The sequence below is a fragment of the Heterodontus francisci genome, chromosome 21 (genome assembly GCF_036365525.1).
Source record: "Heterodontus francisci isolate sHetFra1 chromosome 21, sHetFra1.hap1, whole genome shotgun sequence".
Taxonomy (NCBI): Eukaryota; Metazoa; Chordata; class Chondrichthyes; order Heterodontiformes; family Heterodontidae; genus Heterodontus; species Heterodontus francisci.
In genome coordinates this window covers 43,571,895-43,582,890 of record NC_090391.1, presented here as the reverse complement: position 1 = coordinate 43,582,890, position 10,996 = coordinate 43,571,895, and positions in this window count along the sequence as shown.

Sequence of the window (10,996 nt, the reverse complement as noted above, 5' to 3'; positions counted from 1 at the left end):
CAGCAATGTGGTTGACGCTTAACTACCCTCTGAAATGGCTTAGCAAGCCATTCTGTTGTGATGGGCAACAAATTCCTGTGTCACCCATATCCCATGCAAGAATTAAAATAAATATTATCAAATCTCAACGTTAATACCTCAGTCCATTCTACAATGGAGGTCAGACACTTGTGAATTCCCAAACTGTTTCCTGATCTGGTGGCATGAGGAGAAGCGTAACGTTGGTCAGTGTTTGATCACACGTTCTACCCAGCTGCTTTCCTTTGTCTTTCAGTGATCTTATCACATTGGCTCGTTTGTGTATTTTTAACAGCGTTTCCCGCGAGTTTATGTAACTAGGTTCAAAGTAATGTTTTAATCATTGCTGCTGACTAGTGTTATTATTTAGATAAAGCCGCCTGAATGGAAATTATTTAATTACAATCAATGAACCTTACAGCACAGAGGGAGGCCATTCGAGCCATCGTAGTGGGACAGCTCGTTGAAAGAGCTGCCCTGACCCCATAACCCTGCAATTAAGCATCTTAAAATACTTGTTCAAATGCCTTTTCAAGTGTTTTTATAGAATCTGATTCCATGGCCAAATTAACAACTTTCCTGAACACAGAACATCCACATTTCACTGCTGCTCCCTCTGACAATTAATTAATGTTCAGGTGTCAGGTACTCACTGCTGTGACTGTGCAACTGGCTACCACAGGAAATAGATGAGCTAAAAGTTTGGGCGCCTTTCAAAGGAAATTGTACAATCACCTGATAGCAAAGGAGCTAGTGGGATAGGCTGGGGAACTGAGATGAGTTAGATTGAATGGGAAGAGACTCCTATGTAGTGTGAACACTGGCACCAAATTGTTGTGCCAAGTAGGCTATTTCTGTGCTTTATACTCTATGCAATTCTATGCAATGACCCTACTCATTGAAAATCCCAAATGACTTTGAGTACTAATATTAGGCATCTCCCTAACCATCTCTGCTCTAATGAAAACAATCCCAGATTCTCCCTACTGTAAGAAACGGGACCTCTTTAAGAAAGTAACAATTCTTACAGAAACAGCAGGCTTAATAATAAAAGAAGACCTACAGAAAAGCTATTTTCCTTTGTCTCTCAAAAGGGACAGAGAGGCAGTTCCTAACAACAGGGAAATCACTGATCTCAGCTAGATAGGGGAAGAAGAGCATGATATTCTCAAGACGGTCATATTGAAGCCACTAGACACCTTAAATGTTCCTAAGCTGATACGAGGGAATCTTCTAGCGTCTTGTGTACCCTCTTATCTGTACAAGTGTCTAATGAAAGATAGAATTTGGCCTCCAGCATGAAACAAATTGAAAGCTGTCCGCAAACTGAAGTGATGTACAAGGGTGAGGTGCCCACCCTTTACACCTCGTGTCCCTGCCTTAATTGAAAGTGGTCGAACAAGTGACTGACATGGGGCGAACTACCAACCCACAGAAATAAAATACACATACAGGTGGACGTAACGGAAACAGTCAGACCTTTCAGGAGACAAGGGGAGAATCCCGAAGCTCAGCTTCGGCCGTGCGTTTAGCTTCGGCCTAGCACTTTGGCAATCTGCAGAAAACTGTGTACCACAAGGACCGCAGAGGACACCTACACCTCTCCTGCCTCTTCCCTCAGGCAGACTGCCAACACCGTTCTGCCCCATTGTGCGATCTGGGATTAGTAATCCTTTCAACCTGACATGGGTCGTATATCTTTTCTCTCTATTTAGCTGATGTATTATCATATTTAAACTGCTACTTAATCTGCATTATATTTACATTTTTGCTTCTTAATAAACTACTTTTAAATGATATTGTGAGCTCGACCCCCTTCTTTGAGTATCTTTGACTGGCGAAGATAAATCTTACACATTTTTCCTCATTGATGAATCATTTACTGATATTATTATCCAGATAAATTTTGTCTGCACCTTCCCCAAGACATTGGCCGATTGCCAAAGTGTGTCACCCGGGATCGTGCACAATGTTCCAGCTGAGACCTAACCAGAGAGTTGTAAATGTTTCGCAAAATGTCCTCATGTGTACATGTTTAGTGTCCTACTTAAAAAGCTATCATTCCATCGATTTTTCTCGCCACCTTATACAGTGCGTGAATGAACAACTACTTAGCTGAATCTAATATGTGTAATATTTGGCAGCTTGAAAGATGGAATTTTTAATACCTTTTTGAATTTGAAGTAACTTGAATTTAGTTGCATTACAAAATGAATGGATGAAAATTTAGTCTGCTACTGCAAAGTAATTGGTGGTGGCTTATTCAAAAATTAATTAATTAATCGTCTGAAAGTAAAGATTGCCACAATGGATTTCATTCAATGAGTTCAAATACATGTTTTTGGTTCTGATGCACTGTTCTTACTGTTAAGGGTTAAACTCCCCTTTGTCTGAAGTGCTTCTGATTTGAAACACAGGTTTCCATTACAATCACTTGCTCTCACTGTACATTTCATTCTGATGTATTTTCGAATTCTTCAACCATTGGTATTTGTTTATTTTTCCACTATCCATGCTGAAAGCTCCCGAATTCTGATATTTGTGACAGCTGGTAAACTCTCGATTAAAGGACAGGGTTGCAGTGATTTCAAGCAGCACTCAGTACTAATTATTTAGGTGACACTTCCTCCTTCAGTCTGCTGGTCATGGAGTTGGTCACATCACTGAGATAGGTATCTGCAGAGAGCACGGAGACTAATCTCCTTCAATAAACACAGTGATGCAGCTGTCCCTTCTTCTCAACATTCATCACTTCATCTCCTTTTTTTCAATATCAAACCCCACCCTTAATCCAACCATCCATTCCATAAGGGAGCTCCGACCTTTGTATTACAATTCTGTTCCATGGTTCAATATCCCTGCTCTTCCTTCTTGACTGCTCTATCGCTTTTGTGATTAACAACCACACAATCTTCCTCTAAATCAACTTCTTTGCAAGATTGCTTACGCCTCGTTACTTCCAGTTGAGTATTGCAACGTTCATCTGGATGGCTTCCCGTTTTCTATGTTTCTGGGGAGGTGCGAGCGTAGTGGTGTTGACACTGGACAAGTCACCCACAGGCCTAGGCTAATGCACTGGGGACAATTAATAACAATCTGGAACTAAAATGCTAGTCTAATAGTGGCAATGCAACCAGTGTCGTTTGTTGTAAAAACAAATCCGGTTCATTGATATCGTTTATGGATCGAAACCTGCCGTCCTTAACTGGTGTGGCCTCCAGACTGTAGACTCACAACTCTGTGATTGACTCTTAAATGTCCTCTAAAATGACCTAACAAGCCAGCAATTAGGAATGGGCAACAAATGCTGGCCTTGCCACTGACGCCCACATGCCATGAGCCAAACAAAACTCACCCCGAAACGCCTCTCTTCATTTAGATTCTAATACATTTACCAATTATGACCAGAGGGAACAGTTTTCCTATATTAACTCTATCAAAACCCCTTACAGTTTCGAACATCTCTGTCAGACCTCCGCTGTTCTAAGAAGAACAATCCCAGCTTCTCCAGTCTCTCCACATAACTGAAGTCTCTAAGCTTTTACACATTCATGTCAATCGCCCCTTCACCCTCTCTAAGGCCTCGTCATTCTTCCTGAAGTGTGGCGCCCAGAATTGAACACAATGTTCAAACTGAGGCTAACCAGTTATGTATTTGTTTAGAAGAAGTCTTCTTTTTCAGCACATTGCTGTTGTTTTTAAAGACATGGATCCTATAAGTTTTGAACAGATTGATCCACCCTTCCTTTCATCTTGAAAGCTTAGTGCGTGTGCACTCTCTTCCTGAATGCCTTTGAAGATTTGATAATTTCTTTCTATTGCCTCCCGTCATTGTTCCTCCCAAAATGCATCTCTTCATACTTGACTGCATTAAATATCATCTGCCAAGGATCTTTCAATTTCACCAGTCTGTCTATGTCTACCAGAAGTCTAAATATCCTCCCCACTGCTTACTTACCATTTCAGGTATATTACAGTTCCAACTGTTTATTTAGATAAAATAATTTGGGAAACTAAACAGGACATTGAAACACTTGTCGGCCATTTAGCCTTGTGAGTCTGTTCCGCCATTCAATGATGTCATGGCTGATCTGTGACCTAATTCCAATGACACCCTTTACTCTATAACATTTAATAGGATCAGTCAATAAAAAAAATAATCTGAGCTGTTAAATTAAAAGTGGATCTGACATCAATTGCTATTTGTAGAAGATAGTTCCAAACTTCTGCAACCAAGAGAGTGCACAAGTGATTCCGAGCAACACTCTAATTTCTTGGTAATATCCCCGAATCCTGGACTTCATTTTTGTGGAGGTAATGGGGAAGCTGGGGATGATATCCTTAAAACAGGATCAGATTAAGAGGAGATTTGATCGAGGTGTTCAAAATCATGAAGCCTTTCGCAGTGGCAGAAGCGTAGGTAGCAGATGAAAGAGTTTTAAAGTGATTGCACAAAGTATCAGAGGCGCCATGACGCGACATTTTCTTTTAAAGGAAGCCAGTTGTGACGATCTGGAATTCACCACCTGGAATGGAGATGGTGACAGATGTAACAGTCGCATTCAAAATGCAATTGGAAAAATCCATAAATGGAATCATAAAAAGCCATGGGGAACGAGCAGGATTGAATTTACATAGCTCGACCAAAGAGATAGCAGAAGCATGATGGCCCTAATTGGCTCCTCTGTGCTGTATTAAGTCATGATTCCATAATTCTGTGTAAGATGATGGTGTGCATATTAATCAAATCATATTTTCTTTTCTTAGTGATGTTTGTTGTTCGGCCGAGCATTTCTCCAGGTTAGTGTCAATGCTTTTTCTCTAGAATAATGCCATTAAATGAATAATGCCCCATGTTGTTAATCTTTCAGTTAGCTTTTATTGAAATGAATTTGACCAACTGTGTTGTGGTAGTGATAGTGTTAATACCAGTCTTCAACTCAACAGCTGTCACTGCGAGCACAGTATGGGGAAGGTCTTTATTTTCTGTCACGCCATCCACTTCCTTTATAGAACATAGAACATTACTGCGCTGTACAGGCCCTTCGGCCCTCGAGGTTGCGCCGATCTGTGAAACCATCTGACCTAAACTATTCCATTTTCATCCATATGTCTATCCAATGACCACTTAAATGCCCTTAAAGTTGGCGAGTCTAGTACTGTTGCAGGCAGGGCGTTCCAAAACCCTACTACTCTCTGAGTAAAGAAACTACCTCTGACATCTGTCTGATATCTATCACCCCTCAACTTAAAGCTATGTCCCCTCGTGTTTGCCATCACCATACGAGGAAAAAGACTCTCACTATCCACCCTATCTAACCCTCTGATCATCTTATATGTCTCTATTAAGTCACCTCTCCTCCTCCTTCTCTCCAAGGAAAACAACCACAAGTCCCTCAGCTTTTCCTCGAAAGACCTTCCCTCCAAACCAGGCAACATCCTAGTAAATCACCTCTGCACCCTTTCCAAAGCTTCCACATTCTTCTTATAATGTGGTGACCAGAACTGCACACAATACTCCAGGTGCGGTCTCAGCAGAGTTTTGTACAGCTGCAGCATGACCTCGTGGCTCCGAAACTCGATCCCCCTACTAATAAAAGCTAACACACCACATGCCTTCTTAACAGCCCTATTAACCTGGGTAGCAACTTTCAGGGATTTATGTACCTGGACACCAAGATCTCCCTGCTCATCTACACTACCAAGAATCTTCCCATTAGCCCAGTACTCTGCATTCCTGTTACTCCTTCCAAAGTGAATCACCTCACACATTTCCGCATTAAACTCAATTTGCAATCTCTCAGCCCAGCTCTGCAGCCTATCTATGTCCCTCTGTAACCTGCAACATCCTTCGGCACTATCCACAACTCCACCGACCTTCGTGTCATCCGCAAATTTACTAACCCACCCATCTACACCCTCTTCCAGGTCATTTATAAAAATGACAAACAGCAGTGGCCCCAAAACAGATCTTTGCGGTACACCACTAGTAACTGAGCTCCAGGATGAACATTTGCCATCAACCACCACCCTCTGTCTTCTTTCAGCTAGCCAATTTCTGATCCAAAGCACTAAATCACCTCCAATCCCATACTTCCGTATTTTCTGCAGTAGACGACCGTGGGGACCCTTATCAAACGCCTTACTGAAATCCATATACAACACATCCACGGCTTTACCCTCATCCACCTGTTTGGTCACCTTCTCAAAAAAATCAAAAAAGGTTTGTGAGGCACGACCTACCCTTCATAAAACCGTGCTGACTATCGCTAATGAACTTATTCTTTTCAAGATGATTATAAATCCTGTCTCTTATAACATTTTCCAACATTTTCCCCCCAAACGAAGTAAGGCTCACAGGTCTATAATTACCAGGGCTGTCTCTACTCCCCTTCTTGAACAAGGGGACAACATTTGCTATCCTCCAGTCTTCCAGCACTATTCCTGTCGACAATGACGACATAAAGATCAAGGCCAAAGGCTCTGCAATCTCCTCCCTGGCTTCCCAGAGAATCCTAGGATAAATCCCATCTGGCCCAGGGGACTTATCTATTTTCACACTTTCCAAAGTGGCTAACACCTCCTCCTTGTGAACCTCAATCCCATCTAGCCCAGTAGTCTGTATCTCAGTATTCTCCTCGACAATATTTTCTTTCTCTACTGTAAAAACTGACGAGAAATATTCATTTAACGCTTCCCCTATCTCCTCTGATTCCACACACAACTTCCCACTACTGTCCTTGATTGGCCCTAATCTAACTCCAGTCATTCTTTTATTCCTGATATACCTATAGAAAACCTGAGGGTTTTCCTTGATCCTATCCGCCAATAACTTCTCGTGTCCTCTCCTCGCTCTTCTAAGCTCTCCCTTTGAGTCCTTCCTGGCTAGCTTGTAACTCTCAAACGCCCTAATTGAGCCTTCATGTCTCATCCTAACATAAGCCTTCTCCTTCCTCTGGACAAGCGCTTCAACCTCTTGAGTAAACCACGGCTCCCTCGCTCGACAACTTCCTCCCTGCCTGACAGGTGCATACTTATCAAGGACACGCAGTATCTGCTCCTTGAATAAGCTCCACATTTCGATTGTGCCCATTCCCTGCAGTTTCATTCCCCATCCAACGCATCCTAAATCTTGCCTAATCGCATCATATTTTCCTTTCCCCCAGCTACAATTCTTGCCCTGCGGTATATACCTGTCCCTGCCCATCGCTAAGGTAAACCTAACCGAATTGTGATCACTATCACCAAAGTGCTCACCTGCATCTAAATCTAACACCTGGCCGGGTTCACTACCCAGTGCCAAATCCAATGTGGCATCGCCCCTGGTTGGCCTGTCTACATACTGTGTCAGAAAACCCTCCTGCACACACTGGACAAAAACTGACCCATCTAAAGTACTCGAACTATAGTATTTCCTGTCAATATTTGGAAAGTTAAAGTCCCCCATAACAACTACCCTGTTACTCTCGCTCCTGTCGAGAATCATCTTCGCTATCCTTTCCTCTACATTTCTGGAACTATTCGGAGGTCTATAGAAAACTCCCAACAGGGTGACCTCCCCTCTCCTGTTTCTAACCTCGGCCCATACTACCTCAGTAGACGAGTCCACAAACGTCCTTTCTGCCGCCGTAATACTCTCCTTGATTAACAATACCACACGACCCCCCCCCCCCCCCACTCTTTTACCATCTTCTCTGTTCTTACTGAAACATCTAAATCCCGGAACCTGCAACACCCATTCCTGTCCCTTCTCTACCCATGTCTCCGAAATGGCCACAACATCGAGATCCCAGGTACCAACCCATGCTGCAAGCTCACCCACCTTATTCCGGATGCTCCTGTCGTTGAAGTAGACACACTTTAAACCAAGTTCTTGCTTGCCAGTGCCCTCTTGCGTCCTGTAACCTTATCCCTGACCTTTCTACTCTCAACATCCTGGATACTGGAACTACAATTTAATTTCCCATCCCTCTGCTGAATTAGTTTAAACCCCACCGAAGAGCACTAGCAAATATCCCCCCCCCCCCCCAGGATATTGGTACCCCTCTGGTTCAGGTGAAGACCATCCTGTTTGTAGACCCACCTACCCCAGAAAGAGCCCCAATTATCCAGGAAACCAAAACCCTCCCTCCGACACCATCCCTGCAGCCACGTGTTCAACTCCTCTCTCTCCCTATTCCTCGCTTCGCTAGCACGTGGCACGGGCAACAACCCAGAGATAACAACTCTCTTTGTTCTCGCTCTAAGCTTCCACCCTAGCTCCCTGAATTTCTGCCATAAATCCCCATCTGTCTTCCCACGTATGTCGTTGGTGCCGATGTGGACCACGACTTGGGTCTGCTCCCGCTCCCCCTGAAGGATCCCAAAAATACGATCCGAGACATCACGAACCCTGGCACCTGGGAGGCAACACACCAACCGTGAGTCTCTCTCGTTCCCACAGAACCTCCTATCTTTTCCCCTAACTATGGAGTCCCCAATGACTAATGCTCTGCTCCTCTTCCCCCTTCCCTTCTGAGCAACAGGGACAGACTCTGTGCCAGAGACCTGCACCCCATTTCTTACCCCTGGTAAGTCGTGCCCCGCAACAGTATCCAAAACGGTATACCTGTTGTTGAGGGAAACGGTCACAGGGGATCCCTGCACTGCCTGCTGGTTCCCTCTCCTTCCACTGACGGTAACCCATCTACCTACTTCTTTTACCTGAGGTGTGACTACCTCCCTATATCTCCTCTCAATAACCCCCTCCGCCTCCCGAATGATCCGAAGTTCATCCAGCTCCAGTTCTCTAACGCGGTTCTCGAGGAGCTGGAGTTGGGTGCACTTCCCGCAGATGCAGTCAGCAGGGACACTCTTGGCGACACTTATCTCACACATTCTGCAGGAGGAACATTCAACTGCCTTAACCTCCATTCCCACTATTCTAACTTCCCAACAAATCTACTGAAAATCAAAAAGAAAAAAGTCAAAACTTGTTAGCTTAGCAATCCGACGGACAGAACTTTTTTTTGGTTAGAGGAGGAGCATGGGTGGGCGACACTACCCGAGTAGTGTTTCGGGTAAAGCAACCGCCCAAATATGTAGCCTCACTTATCCAGCAGTCCCGCGTGCGCTCCGCCTATCCACGAGAAATGCTCTGCTCCCGCTGTTCTCTCTCTCTCTTTCTCCAGTGAGGTTTGGAAAACTGTGAACAGCGGTCCAGGTGGTCCCGGACCAATGATCCACTTAATGTTAACGTTGCTTGCAGTCTTCGCTGTGTTAGCAACCCAAGTTAAAAACATTTGTTCAGGAAACAGCGGCAGGCCATTCAATGCCTTGCACCTGTTCCGCCGTTCAATTCAAATATGATTGATCTGTATCTTCTCTCCATTTAATCATGTTTGTTCCATGTTCTTTCAGCACCCTTTCCTAACAAAAATACTATCAATCTCAGCTTTGGAATTTTCAACTGACCAAGCTTGAAAAATGCTTTCAAGGATGCGGCACCAGATTTAACTATTCTTGGTGCGAAGATATTTTCCTTCAGCCTCCATGAAAGACCGAGCTCTATTTTTCAGATTACATTCATTTACTTTGGCTCCACCACCAAAAGGAATATTTTCTCTTTATCTCGCCTATAAAATGTTTTAATTGTCGGAAACCCCTCAATTAGATTACCCATTAATCTTCTAAACTCAGTCTTGTCCGTGCAATCTAATGGAACCAGCTTTGCCCCCGTTTCATTCTTGGGGTCTGTGCTGCAACCGTTCCAACGCGAACGCATCCTTCCTGAGGTGTCATTTCCAGAATTGACTACACTTACTCCACGTGCAGTGTAAACAGAGCCTCATGTAACTAGAGTTTATCTTCATCCCGTTTGTCTAACAAGCCCGCTGGATAAAAAAAAACTAACATCATATCCGTTTCCCTATATTGTTGAGCCTGTTCAATATATTTTAACTATTTCTGCATACATGTTTCCAAATTTCTCTGCTATTCCACTGTTCTTCGCATTTCAAAGTTTAGGCAGTTATCTGGCCTATATTTCTTGGGTGTGAAAGGCAGCATATTCAATAACACTGATTTTCATTTGTCCACTTTACTCATGTCCATGTGGAACTTTCTGCTCACACCTGCACAACTTACTCTTCCAGTTAACTTGGTGTCGTCAGAGAAGTTGTAGAGATAGCTTCATCAATGTCATTTATGAATATATTGCAATGGCTGAGGTCCCAGTACAAATCACTGAGTGGCAAGTCCAGTCACATTCCGCCAATTGGAGAACATATGCATCATTCCTGGATTCTGTCTCCCACTTTATAGTCAATTACCCACCTATTTGTCCTATTCCAACCATAATGCAGGATGAATGCTCCATGGTAACAAATGTTCTAGTATTTATCTAATCTGTGTTTCGTTCTATTAGCAAACCAAATCTTAAAGTGTGCCATGAGCCAGATATTAGCTGGACAAGTTACAACTATAGAACCAGAGATGAAAATACAGCACAGAAGGAGGCCATTCAGCCCGTCGTGTCCGTGCCGGCCGAAAAAGTAAACAGACCGCCCAATCTAATCCCACCTTCCAGCGCCTGATCCATAGCCTTGTCGCTTAAGCACCTCAGCTGCATGTCTAGGTTCCTTTTTAAAGAATTATGCCTCCACCACCGTTTCTGGCAGTGAATTCCAGAAACCCACCACCCTCTGCGTGAAAACGTTTTTTCTCATGTCCCCTTTAATCCATCTACCAATCAGATTAAATCTGTGCCGCCTGGCAATTGACCTTTCAACTAGTGGAAACAGGTCCTTCCTAACTGCTCTACCTCGGCCCCTCATAGATCTGCACACCTCTATTAAATGACCCTTCAGCCCCTCTGTGCTAAGGAAAATATTCCTGGCCTGTCCAAACTTTCCTGATAGCTGCAACTTTCCAGCCCTGGCCACATTCCTATAAATCTCCTCTGTACTCGCTTCAGAGAAATTTGCTCTTTCTGTAATGT